The sequence below is a fragment of the Ictidomys tridecemlineatus genome, chromosome 6, assembly GCF_052094955.1.
Source record: "Ictidomys tridecemlineatus isolate mIctTri1 chromosome 6, mIctTri1.hap1, whole genome shotgun sequence".
Classification (NCBI taxonomy): Eukaryota; Metazoa; Chordata; class Mammalia; order Rodentia; family Sciuridae; genus Ictidomys; species Ictidomys tridecemlineatus.
Window position 1 is genome coordinate 65,202,030 of NC_135482.1, and position 12,203 is coordinate 65,214,232.

General features: G+C 35.6%; 1 protein-coding gene across 2 annotated transcripts in view; it reads right to left on the reverse strand.

Moving 5' to 3' along the window:
• Nucleotides 1-12,203, reverse strand: part of Spats2 (spermatogenesis associated serine rich 2) — a 124,445-nt gene that overhangs the window by 49,757 nt on the left and 62,485 nt on the right. The window lies entirely within an intron of this gene.

Genomic DNA, 12,203 nt, shown 5'->3' on the forward strand with positions numbered 1-12,203 from the left:
GTGGTGCTAAGGATGGAACCCAGTGCTTTACATATGCTAGGCAAGTGCTCTGCCGCTGAGCTACAGCCCCAACCCATATTTTCTTTATCTTCTTTTGTATCTGCCTCAAATATTTCATCCTCATCACTGCTTCACGAACTAAAATATTGCCTTTTATCACTCCCTAAGATCTTACCACCTGATCTTCCTATCCAAATCAAGGGACTTTTCTCTTTCCCTAGAATTTAGCTTCTCAGGTTTCTCAGCTTAAATATAGCTGCAAGAAACTTGGGTGGTGCAAGTTGGGGAAAGTGCAAAACGATTTTAATATGGAAAATCAAAACATCAAAATGTGATTAGTCGGGCTGGGGATGTGGCTCAAGCGGTAGCGCACTCGCCGGAATGTGTGCGGCCCGGGTTCGATCCTCAGCACCACATAACAAACAAAGATGTTGTATTCGCCGAACACTAAAAAATAAATATTAAAAAATTCTCTCTCTCTCTCTTAAAAAAAAGTGTGATTAATCAATACTGGAGGAAGCTTCTCTAAGTTGTAAAAATATAAAATCTATTTTTCCTTATTACTAAAACTTTTTTGGGGGTGGGGGGTACCCCAACCCTTTATCAAGGGATTGAATTCAGGAGCACTTAACCACTGAGCCACATCCCCAGCCCTATTTTGTGTATATTTTAATATTTTTTAGTATTTATTTTTTAGTTGTAGTTGACACAATACCTTTATTTTACTTATTTATTTTTATTTGGTACTGGGGATCGAACCCAGGGCCTTGCACGTGCTAGGTGAGCCTTCTACCGCTGAGCCACAACCCCAGGCCCCCTATTTTGTATTTTATTTACAGAGTCTCACTGAGTTTTTTAGCACATCACTTTTGCTGAGGCTGGCTCTGAACTATTGATCCTCCTGCCTCAGCCTCTCAAGCCACTGGGATTATAGGAATATGCCACTGCACTTGGCTTACTAAACATTTTAAATTTTTTTTAGTTGTAGATGAAAATAATTATATCATTTATTTTCCTTTATATGGTGCTGAGGATCGAACCTATTGCCTCACACGTGCTAGGCAAATACTCTACCACTGAGCTACAACTCCAGCCCTCATATTACTAAACATTTTAAAGATCCTTCTCAAAAATTTCTGGGTATAGAAAGAATAATTAGGATCATAGAACTCATATAAACTAGAAAATAAACATTATATACTGAACAAAAAGAAAGTAAATTGCAAAGTTAAAGAAAAACTGAAAAACATCACTGATTATAGATCTAATAAAAAGGCAGAAATACTAAGCAACAGATGAAATAGAATAAATAGAATGAAAAAGAGCAGAAAAAAGAGAAAAGAGAGAGATTAAAGCAGTTAGAAGATAATATTAAAGCACACACACAAAAATGATCCAATATAAGGATAACTCGAATCTAACATAAGAACTCAAAAATTATGACTCAATAAAGGTAATGGAAGAGGACTCACAGACAATATGTAGGAAAATTCCCTTAAAATAAAAAAGACCTGAATCCGTTTGCTCCCAATCACCTCCAGTTCATCAGAAGAAATGCTGTGTTCTACCTTTAAAATACACCCAGAACTAGACCACTTCTCACCTTCACTGCTACTACCCCTAAGTCACAATCATCACTCACCTGCACTACTGAATCAGAATGATAATAGCCTCCTAACTGACATCCTGAGTCTTCTGCCACCTTTGGCTTCTATTTCACTATGGTGGCTTTTAAAATTATAAGACAGATTATAAGCAACTCTGCTGAGCCTATAAGCAACTCTGCTGCTCAAGGCTCATTTCATTAAAATTAAAAGCCAAAGTCCTTAGAATGGCCTTAATGGTCTTATCAAATGTACCTCTCTGCCTCCATTTTCCCTTACCTTTTTGATCCCCTGTCCTACTACCCTTCCCTGAACTGAGATAATTCACTGAAGCCATACTAACCCGTTTATCATCCCTTTTATACTCTAGATATATTTATACCCTGGGGTCCTTAAAGCTTTCCCTCTTCCAGGAATAGTGTTCCCCTAGATATTGACATGGAATATCTTCTTCAAACTTTTTTCAAAAATTACTCTCTCTATAGTTTTTCACAAGAAACCACTGAATCTGGGATAAGAACAAGATCAGAGGATCTTGCAACACACACCCTCAAGTCAGTAGGAAAAGTAGTTTCACTAAGGTGAGGAAAGTCATGAAACCCCCCCCCACACACACACACACAAAAAAAAAAGCCTTCTGGTTTTCACAGTGCTGGGGATGGAACCCAGAACATCAGGTATGCTAGGCAAGCATTAAGCTGCATCCCCAGATCCCAGTTCAAATGATTTTTCCCCATTTCAGTGGGGAAAGAAGTCTTTTCAACTAGATGTCTTAATGAATAAAAATGAACTTACACCTTTACCTTAATCCATATACAAAATTTGGCTCAAAATGGATCATAGATCCAACTGTAATATTCCTAGAAAATGCACTGAAGAAAAAAAACATCATCAACAACACACTTCAAAACACAAACCATAAAATCCATAAAAGGAAAAAAATGGAAAAACTGGAGTTGTTAAAAATTAAGACTTCCCATATTTTAGAATGTGCATTATCACATATAAGAATTACCTCAATTTGCAAAACAATTTTATATTTATTTATAATATAAAGAATTATCTCAAAATGCAAAACAAATGAAAGATTCTCAAAGAGTTATTTGCATACCCATGTTCATTATACATTAGTCACAATGACCAAATGGTGGAAGCAATCTAAAGGTCTACTGACGATGGATAAACAAAATGTGGTACATACACATAAAAAAATATTATTCAACTTTTTTTTTTTTTTTGGTACCAGGAGTTGAACCCAGAGGTATTTAACCACTAAGCCACAGCCTCAGTCCTTTTAATTTTGAGACAGGGTCTCACTAAGTTGCTGAGGCTGGCTTTGAACTAGAGACCCTCCTGCCTCAGCCTCCCAAGTTGCTGGGATTACACACACACCACCACCACATCCAGCCATTCAACCTTTTTGGGGAGTACTAGGGATTGAACTCAGAGGCACTTAACCACTGAACCACATCTCCAGTCTTATTTTGTGTTTTATTTAAGACAGGGTCTCATTGAGTTGCTTAGGCCCTTGCTTTTGCTAAGGTTGGCTTTGAACTTGCGATCCTCCTGGCTACTGGGATTACAGGCGTGCACCATGGCACTCAAGTCAGCCATTAGCCCTTTAAAGAAAAGAAATTCTGGTCTGGGGCTGTAGCTCAGTGGCAGAGCACTTGCCTAGCGTGTGTGAGGCACTGGGTTCTATTCGTAGCACCACATAAAAAACTAAATAAATAAAGACATGCTATCCATCTACAACTACTAATTTAAAAAAAAGAAATTCTATGTACGTTACAAAATAGATAAATTTAAAGGACATTATAATAAGTGAAATAAGCCATTCACAGAAAAACAAATGCTCTAAGATTCTATTTACATGAGATTTGACTAACCCAGTCAAATTCATAAAAACAAAAAGTAGTGGCTGGGGGGTTGACAGGAAAGGGAGAATTATTGCTTAATGGGTATCGAGTTTCAGTTTTGCAAGATAAAAGAAATCTGGACATGAAAGGTGGTGACAGCTGTACAACAATATAACTGTGCATCAATACAACTGAACTATACATCTAGAAATAGTTAAGATGGCAAAATAAAATTTTTTAAATAGATAGTCTTATTATGTCTCATTCAGCCTGGTCCGAAACTCCTAGGCTCAGATGATCCTCCTGCTTCAACCTCCTGAGTATCTGGGACCATAGGGGAATGCTACCACATCTGGCCTAGATTGTAAATTTATATCATGTGTATTTAACCATAGTTTTTTAAAATTTCCTGGGCTGGGGATGTGGCTCAAGCGGTAGCGCGCTCGCCTGGCATGCGTGCGACCCGGGTTCGATCCTCAGCACCACATACCAACAAAGATGTTGTGTCCGCTGAGAACTAAAAAATAAATATTAAAAATTCTCTCTCTCTCTCTCTCTCTCCTCTCTCACTCTCTCTTTAAAAAAAAATTTAAAAAAAATAAAATTTCCTAATCATCTTAAAATTAATCAAAGAACCAAATGTAAAAGCTAAAACTATATAAAATGCTTAGAAAAAAGGGGGGGGACAAATCTTTATAACCATTGATGAAGCAAAAGTTCATTAGATATGCCTAAAATACAAGCAACAAAAGAAAAAATAGATTATTGGATTTCATCAAAATTAAAACCCTTTAGCTGGGCACAGTGACACACACCTAATAATCCCAGTGGCTCAGAAGGCTGAAACAGGAGGATCAAGAGTTCAAAGCCAGCCTCAGCCAATGGCAAGGCACTAAGCAACTCAGTGAGACCCTGTCTCTAAATAAAATACAAAATAGGGCTAGGGATGTGGCTCAGTGGCCAAGTGCCCCTGAGTTCAATCCCTGGTACTCACCACCACCACCCCAAAATTAAAAACTTCTGTGCATCAAAGGACAGCATCAAGAAGGTAAAAAGAGGCTGGGTGTGGAGGTACTCACCTGTAATCTCAGCAGCTCAGGAGGCTGAGGCAAGAGGATTGGGAGTTTAAAACCAGCCTCAGCAACTTAGTGAAGTCCTAAACAACTCAGCAAGACCCTGTCACTAAATAAAATATATAAAAGGTCAGGGGATGTGGCTTAGTGGTTAAGCAACCCTGGGTTCAATCCCTGGTACAAAGAAAAAAAAAGCCAACAGAATAGAGGGAGAAAATATATGCAAATCATACATTAGATAAGGAACTTGTATCCAGAATATATAGAATATACAAAATACTCTTAGGATTCAAGATTAAAAAGACAAAATAGAGAAATGTAGCTCAGTGGTAATGTTTGCATGAGGCCCTGGGTTCAATCCCCATATCACCAAAACATAAATATAACAAATAAAATGAAAAAGACAAATCACCCAATTTTAAAGTGGGTAGTGATATGATTAGACAGTGAAAATGTATAAATGGCCAATAGATACCTGAAAAGATGCTTGATATATCAGTCATTAGGGAAATGCAAATCAAAACCAAAATAGGATACCACTTTAAACCTACAAGGATAGCCATAATTTTAATTCTATAAATAAGCAACAAAAAATAACAAGTTATATTTAGTCAAAGTTGTCCTTACTAGGGGGTGGGGATGTGGCTCAAGTGGTAGCGCGCTCGCCTGGCATGCGTGCGGCCCGGGTTCAATCCTCAGCACCACATACAAACAAAGATGTTGTGTCTGCCGAAAACTATAAAATAAATATTAAAAAAAATTCTCTATAAAAAAAAGTTGTCCTTACTAAATAAAATATATAAAAGGTCAGGGGATGTGGCTTAAATAGTCACAAATTAAGTGACTATTATGCATATTTTTTCCAAATTTCAGTAATAAACCCCCAACAGCCAAAGTAATCGTGAAAAAGAATGAAGGTAGAGGCCTCACATTTCCTGATTTCAAAACATATTATAAAACCATAGTTATCAAAACTGGTATTTATGGTATTAGCATAAATATAGATATCTAGACCAATGAAACAAAATAAAAAGCTTGGAAATAAATTATTGTAAACATGGCCAAAAGATCTTCAACAGGGTACCAACACCATTTAATAGGGAAAGAATCATCTCTTCAACACAAATAGTTCCAAGAAAACAGAACATATGCCTGAACTTGGACCCTACTCTAATCTATATATAAAAATTAATCTGAGGGCTGAGGTTGTAGCTCCGTAGTAGAACTCTTGCCTAGCATGTGTGAGGCCCTGGGTTTGATCCTTAGCACCACATAGAAAATAAATAAATAAAATAATAAATAAATAAAATAAAGATATTGTGTCCATCTACAATTAAAAAGAAATTAACTTGAGCTGGGATGGTGGACCATGCCTATAATCCCAGCAATTCAGGAAGTTGAGACAATAGATTGCAAGTTCAAGGCCAGCCTCAGCAATTTAGTGAGGCCCTAAGCAACTTAGTAAGACCCTATTGCAAAATAAAATATTTTAAAAAAGGCTGGGGATGTATCTCAGTAGTCAAGCACCCTGGGTTCAATCCCCAGCACAAAAACAAAAAAAAAAAAAGCAATTTTTAATTAATTAATTAAAATATAAATATAAAAAATGTGGCATTTATACACAATGGAATATTACTCAGCACTAAAAAGAAAAAATCATGGCATTTGCAGGTAAATGGGTGGCGTTGGAGAAGATAATACTTAAGTAAAGTTAGCCAATCCCAAAAATAACAAATGATATAAGGGGGTGACTCAAGTGGGGTAGGGAGGGAGAACATGGGAGAATTAGATTAATTCTAGATAGGGAAGATAAGTAGGAGGGAAAGGAAGGAGAAGGGGATTAGCAAGGATGGTGGAATGTGATGGTCATCATTATACAAAATACATGTATGAAGACTTGAATTTGGTGCCAACATACCTTATATACAAATAGAGATATAAAAAATTGTAGTATAGGGGCTGGGGTTGTGGCTTGGAGGTAGAGCGCTCGCCTACCATGTGTGAGACACTAGGTTCGATCCTCAGCACCATATAAAAATAAAGATTAAAAAAAATTGTGGTGTATGTATTAAGAATTATAATGCAAAAAAAAAGATTACATGTATAATGGCATAAATTGGTGTGAACATACTTTATATACAAAGATAGGAAAAATTCTGCTCTATATGTGTAATAAGGCTTGTAATGTATTCCACTGTTGGCATATATTTATAAATAAATAAATTTGAAAAATTCAAAAATAACAAAATTAAGCTATTAATTAATTAATTAAAATATAAATTAACATAGAGAACTGTGATGTAGTTCAGTAGTAAAACCCTTGCCCAGCATGCCTGAGGCCTTGGGCTCCTTTCCCAAAATGATGGCGACAACGATGATGATGATGATGGTAGACCAAACAGCCAAATATAAGACCTAAAACTGTAAAACTCCTAGAAGAAAATATAAGGGGAAAATCTCACGAAATTGGATTTGGCAATGATTTCTTGGATATGATACTAAAAGCACATGCAAACAAAGCAAAAATAGATAAAATGGGACTACTTCAAACTTAAAAACTATGTGTGTCAAAGGAAAAAATACAATGAAAAGACAATTAATTGAAGAAAATACTTGCAAATCATGTATCTGATAAAAGGTTAATATCCCGATTATATAAAGTACTCTTAAAACTCAAACAACTACAACAAACCCCCAAGAAACCCATTTCAAAGTAGATAAAGGACTTGAATAGATATTTCTCCAGAGAAAATATACTGATGACCAACAAGCATATAAAAAATACTCAATACCATAGTCATCAAAAGAATGCAAATTAAACCCACAATGAGATATCAGTTAACACCCATTAGAATAGCTGCTACAAGAAGGGGTGCTATAGGTGTGGCTCAATGATAGAACACCTGCCTAGCATGTAGAAGGCCCTGGGATTGATACTCAGCACAAGAAAGAAAAAAAGAAAATTAATTAACCATGGGTAGGAACTGATGGTGTAGCTGAGTGGTAGAGTGCATGCTTGGAATGCACAAGGTCCTGGGTTCACTCACCAGCACCTAAAAGAAAATAAGTGTGGGGCTGGGGATGTGGCTCAAGTGGTGGCACTCTCGTCTGGCACACGTGAGGCACTGGGTTCGATTCTCAGCACCACGTAAAAATAAAATAAAGATATTGTGTCCACCTAAAACAAATAAATAAATAAATATTAAAAAAAAGAAAATAAGTGTGGGTGAAAATGTGGAAAATTTTAAAATTTGCGTTGTTGGGAATGTAAAAATGGTAGAACCACAGAACAGTGGTTAAGAATTAAATGGGATGCTATTTAGTGGGTGTAGGGTTTGGAATATTTTCAAGAAATTAAAACTAGAACTATCCTATGATCCAGCAATTCCACCTCTGGGTATACATATAAAAGAAATGAAAGCAGAATACCAAAAAGATATTTGCTCACATGGGTTCACTATAGATGAAATTTGAAGACATTAAGATAAGTGAAACGGGCTAGGGCTGGGTTCAGTGGTAGCACATTTGCCTGGCATGTGTGAGGCACTGGGTTCAATTCTCAGCACCACGTATAAATAAATAAAATAAAGGTCTATCAACAACTAAAAAAAATCTTTAAAAAACAAGATTATAAAAAAAATAAGTGAAATAAATCAGCAACAAAAAAACAAATATTGCATGATTTTTCTTACATTAGGTATGTAAAATAGTAAAACTCATAAAAAATAGAAAACAGAATGACTGATACCAGGGAGTAGAGGTTAAGAATTAAATGGGATGCTATTTAGTGGGTGTAGGGTTTCAGTTTTGCAAGATAAAAACAGTGAAGATCTGTGGCACAACCATGTGAATCTATTAAAAACCCTACTGAACTATATATTTTAAAATGATTAAGATGATAAACTTAGTATTATGAAGTTCTACCACAATTAGAAAAATTTAAAAAGTACTTAAAATATTTCCAAGAATATGTAGATTTGAAGGGGAATAAAAGAAAAAGGGATGAGAAATGTTAAATATAGATGAATTGGTATAAATCCATCATCACTAGTGGAAAATCAAACCAAAGCACATACTCTGATGAGGATTAGTACATCATATTATAGACTCAGTGCAACTGAATGAATAAGTGATAGTTCTGGAGGGAAACTACCTAGGTTTCCACTCCAGTTCCACCATTTCCTGGCAACTGACTTAAAGCAAGATACCTAGCTTCTATGTCTCAGTTTCTTCATCTATAAAATGCAACTAGTGCTAGCATCTTCCTCACAGGGTTATTACATGATTAAATGAGTTCATACAGATGTAGCACATAGAACAATGTGTGACACATATTGACAATCACTCAATAAACACTGGCTGATATTAACTGTAATTAAAGATTATTCTATAAAACTAAAAGGTTCCAGAATTACAAAAAAATAATACTACCAAGACCATGTGTTACTAGGAATACTTCATAATTACAAGTACTGTCAGAGCTTTAGAATGCCAATTCCATTTATTTAGATGATATACTATCATCTAAATCAAAATGCTCTGAAGTACTCTAAGGACAAAGAAGGTATAATTTTCCAGCATTGGAGTGCATGAACTTTTCACATTGGCAAGTATAAGGACCTGACACACTAACAAAGACCTAACTGAGTTGTACACAAAGATATTTCTGGTTATTTTAAATTTAAAATACAGAGTGTTACAAAATCTACCTATCAACAGAATCAGAGGACAAGGGAGAATAAAGAGGGTAGAAAATGAAAGCAAAATAAATCTTCATTTTCCAAAAAATGTCTAAAATTGAAAAGATTAAGATATCAGTATAAGCATTTTATTCAGAAATATGAAAGCTAATATCAAAAGAAGCACTATGTGACCCATAGAAACTAGCCAGAATAGGAAGTTGGGGAGGTAGGGCAGGAGACAAGATCTGCCCCCCTACCTTTAAGTTGTAGATGGACATAATACCTTTATTTATTTATTTTTATGTGATGCTGAGGATTGAACCCAGTGCCTCACATGTGCCAGGCAAGTGCTCTACCACTAAGCTACAACCCGAAATCCAAAAAGGACTGCTTTTTATTGCTATTATAAGCCCTGAAATACTAGTTGATTTTTTTTAATTCCTTTTTTTTTTTTAATATTATAGCCGGGTACAGTGATGTACACCTATAATTCCAGCAACTTAGGAGACTGAAGCAGGAGGAACTCAAGTTTAAGGTTAACTTAGGCAACTTAGCAAGAATCTATCTCAAAATAAAAGATAAAAAGGGCTGAGAATGTAGTTCAGTGGTAGAGTGCTCCTGGGTTCAATTCCCAGAATAGCAAAAATATTAAATCTAACCTATTTTATGCAAATTGAGACCACTAAAATACCTTTTCCCCCTCTTCAGAATGGCAAATATCCAAAATGATGATCATATACACTGGTAGTAAGGCTACAGAAAAAGATCCTCTCATATCTAAGCAAGAATGTAAAATTTTTAAAAAAATTTTTTTATATGGAGGGTTTCATTGTATTGTCCAGGCTGGTCTCAAACTTTAGGAGTCCTGTGATTTTCCTGTCTCAGCCCCCTGAGTAGCTGGGACAACAGGTACACATGACCCTGCACCTAATAAGAATGTAAATTTGTGCAACACATGTGGGACAACTAGAATGAAGTAATCAAAATTAAAATGTATATATTGCTAAGCATAGTGGTGCATGTCTATAATCCCAGAGGCTAGGAAGGCTGAGGCAAGAGGATGGAGAGTTCAAAACCATCCTCAGCAACTTAGGAAGGCCCCAAGCAACTCAGCAAGACCCTTCCCAAAATAAAACATAAAAAGGGCTGGGGATGTAGCTTGGTGGTTAAACACCCCTCAGTTCAGCCCCCAATATTAAAAAAAAAAAGTATATATTAATTGACTCAGTAAGGCAATTTTTAGGAATTTACCTTACAAGCATATTTGCAAATGAGTGAACCAATCTGTGTAATATTATTTATAAGAGCAAAAGATAATAATTGTCCATCAATAGAACACTAGTTTAATAAGTTACAATTTATCTAAACAATGAGACTGACGGATCTGCAATATACCCCCAAAGGCCCATGTATTCAAGGCTTGGTCCTCGGCCTTACACTACTGGGAGATGGAATCTTTAAGAAGTGGGGCCTAGTGGAAAAAAGTCAGGTTGTTAGGGGGTATGCCCTTGAGGGTTACATTGGGTCCTGGCCACTTTCTGTCTCTCTGGTTCTCAGCTACCATGAGGTGAGCAGCTTTCCTCTGCCACACGTTACTACCATTCTGTATTGTGCCACCAAGTGTCTCAAAAGCAATGAAGCCAACTGAATATGGGCTGCAACTGTGAGCAAAAATAAATCTTCCCTTTTTATACACTGATTGTCTCAGGTTTCTGTCATAGTAACGGAAAGCGAACACAGATAATATGTAAATATTTTTAAAAAGAGAAGTTCTTTAAATATTGAAATAGTAAGATAATATTGTTAAATGAACATAATAAAGGAAAAAATGTTTTTGCATTGGCCTGCACATACATAAATATTAGAAGGAATCAAAAACTAGTATAGTACTGATTTTGGTGGGAATGGAAACTGAAAGAATAGGAAACTAGAGGAAGAAGGACTTTGAGTCAATCTCTTTAGATTTTGACATTTGCCTCAGCCTCCTGAGTTAGGTGCACCACCATGCATGGCTTAACACCTTTTTAAAAAAGATCCTTGCCTAGTAAATTAAATCGAAACTGAAAGCTTTCATTTTAACTTAAATAATAATCATTTCAAATCAGAAATTCAATCAATGGGTCCAAGAAATGTGTCAATAAGAACTAATAAACACTAATATACTACAACTGCATTATTAACTGGGAAAAAAAAAAACCGGGAAGTTCCAAATAAGAGTATTTTTTTCTTTCCCTCTGAGTGTGGGGAGTGGGGGGACTGATCACAGGAATGCTCTACTACTGAGTTACATCTCTGGTCCTTTTTATTTTTTGAGACAGGGTCTTACTAAGTTGGAGGCCTCAAAAAACTTCCAATCCTCCAGCCTCAGGCTCCTGAGTAGCTAGGATTACAGGTATGTGGCACCATATCTGGCTTATTTTCTCATTTTGGTTGTGCAAAATTTGCCAGGAGTTCCAATTCCATAATATCATCAATTTGCCAATAAATATCATTCTCATTAGATTTGTAGAGGAAAAAGGAGAAGGACCCAAATTAAAGCATTAAAAAAGTATATATTAATATATTCTAAAAAGGAATTATTTATAATTATATATTATTAATATATTCTAAAAAGGAGAAGGACCCAAATTAAAGCATTAAAAAAGTATATATTAATATATTCTAAAAAGGAAATAGAACCAAAAAAGGTAATTTCCCAAGGTTAAAAGGGTAAATGTGAATCCTTTCTATAAGTCTGCTTTTTCAAGGGCACTATTTTTCTACTCTAATCTAAAAACTCTCCCATAATCTAAGACCTGATTACCATAAATATTATTTTGGGGAATGAAGTTTCCATTTAGAAAAACTAATAAATTCTTTCTCTTTTTTAAAAACTCCAAGTTAGAACAACAAAGAATTGGAAACTGTAACAACATAGAATTTCTAGAAATCTAAAATACATTCTAAGTAGAAAACCAGAAACCACATAATACTACTCTTCTCTTC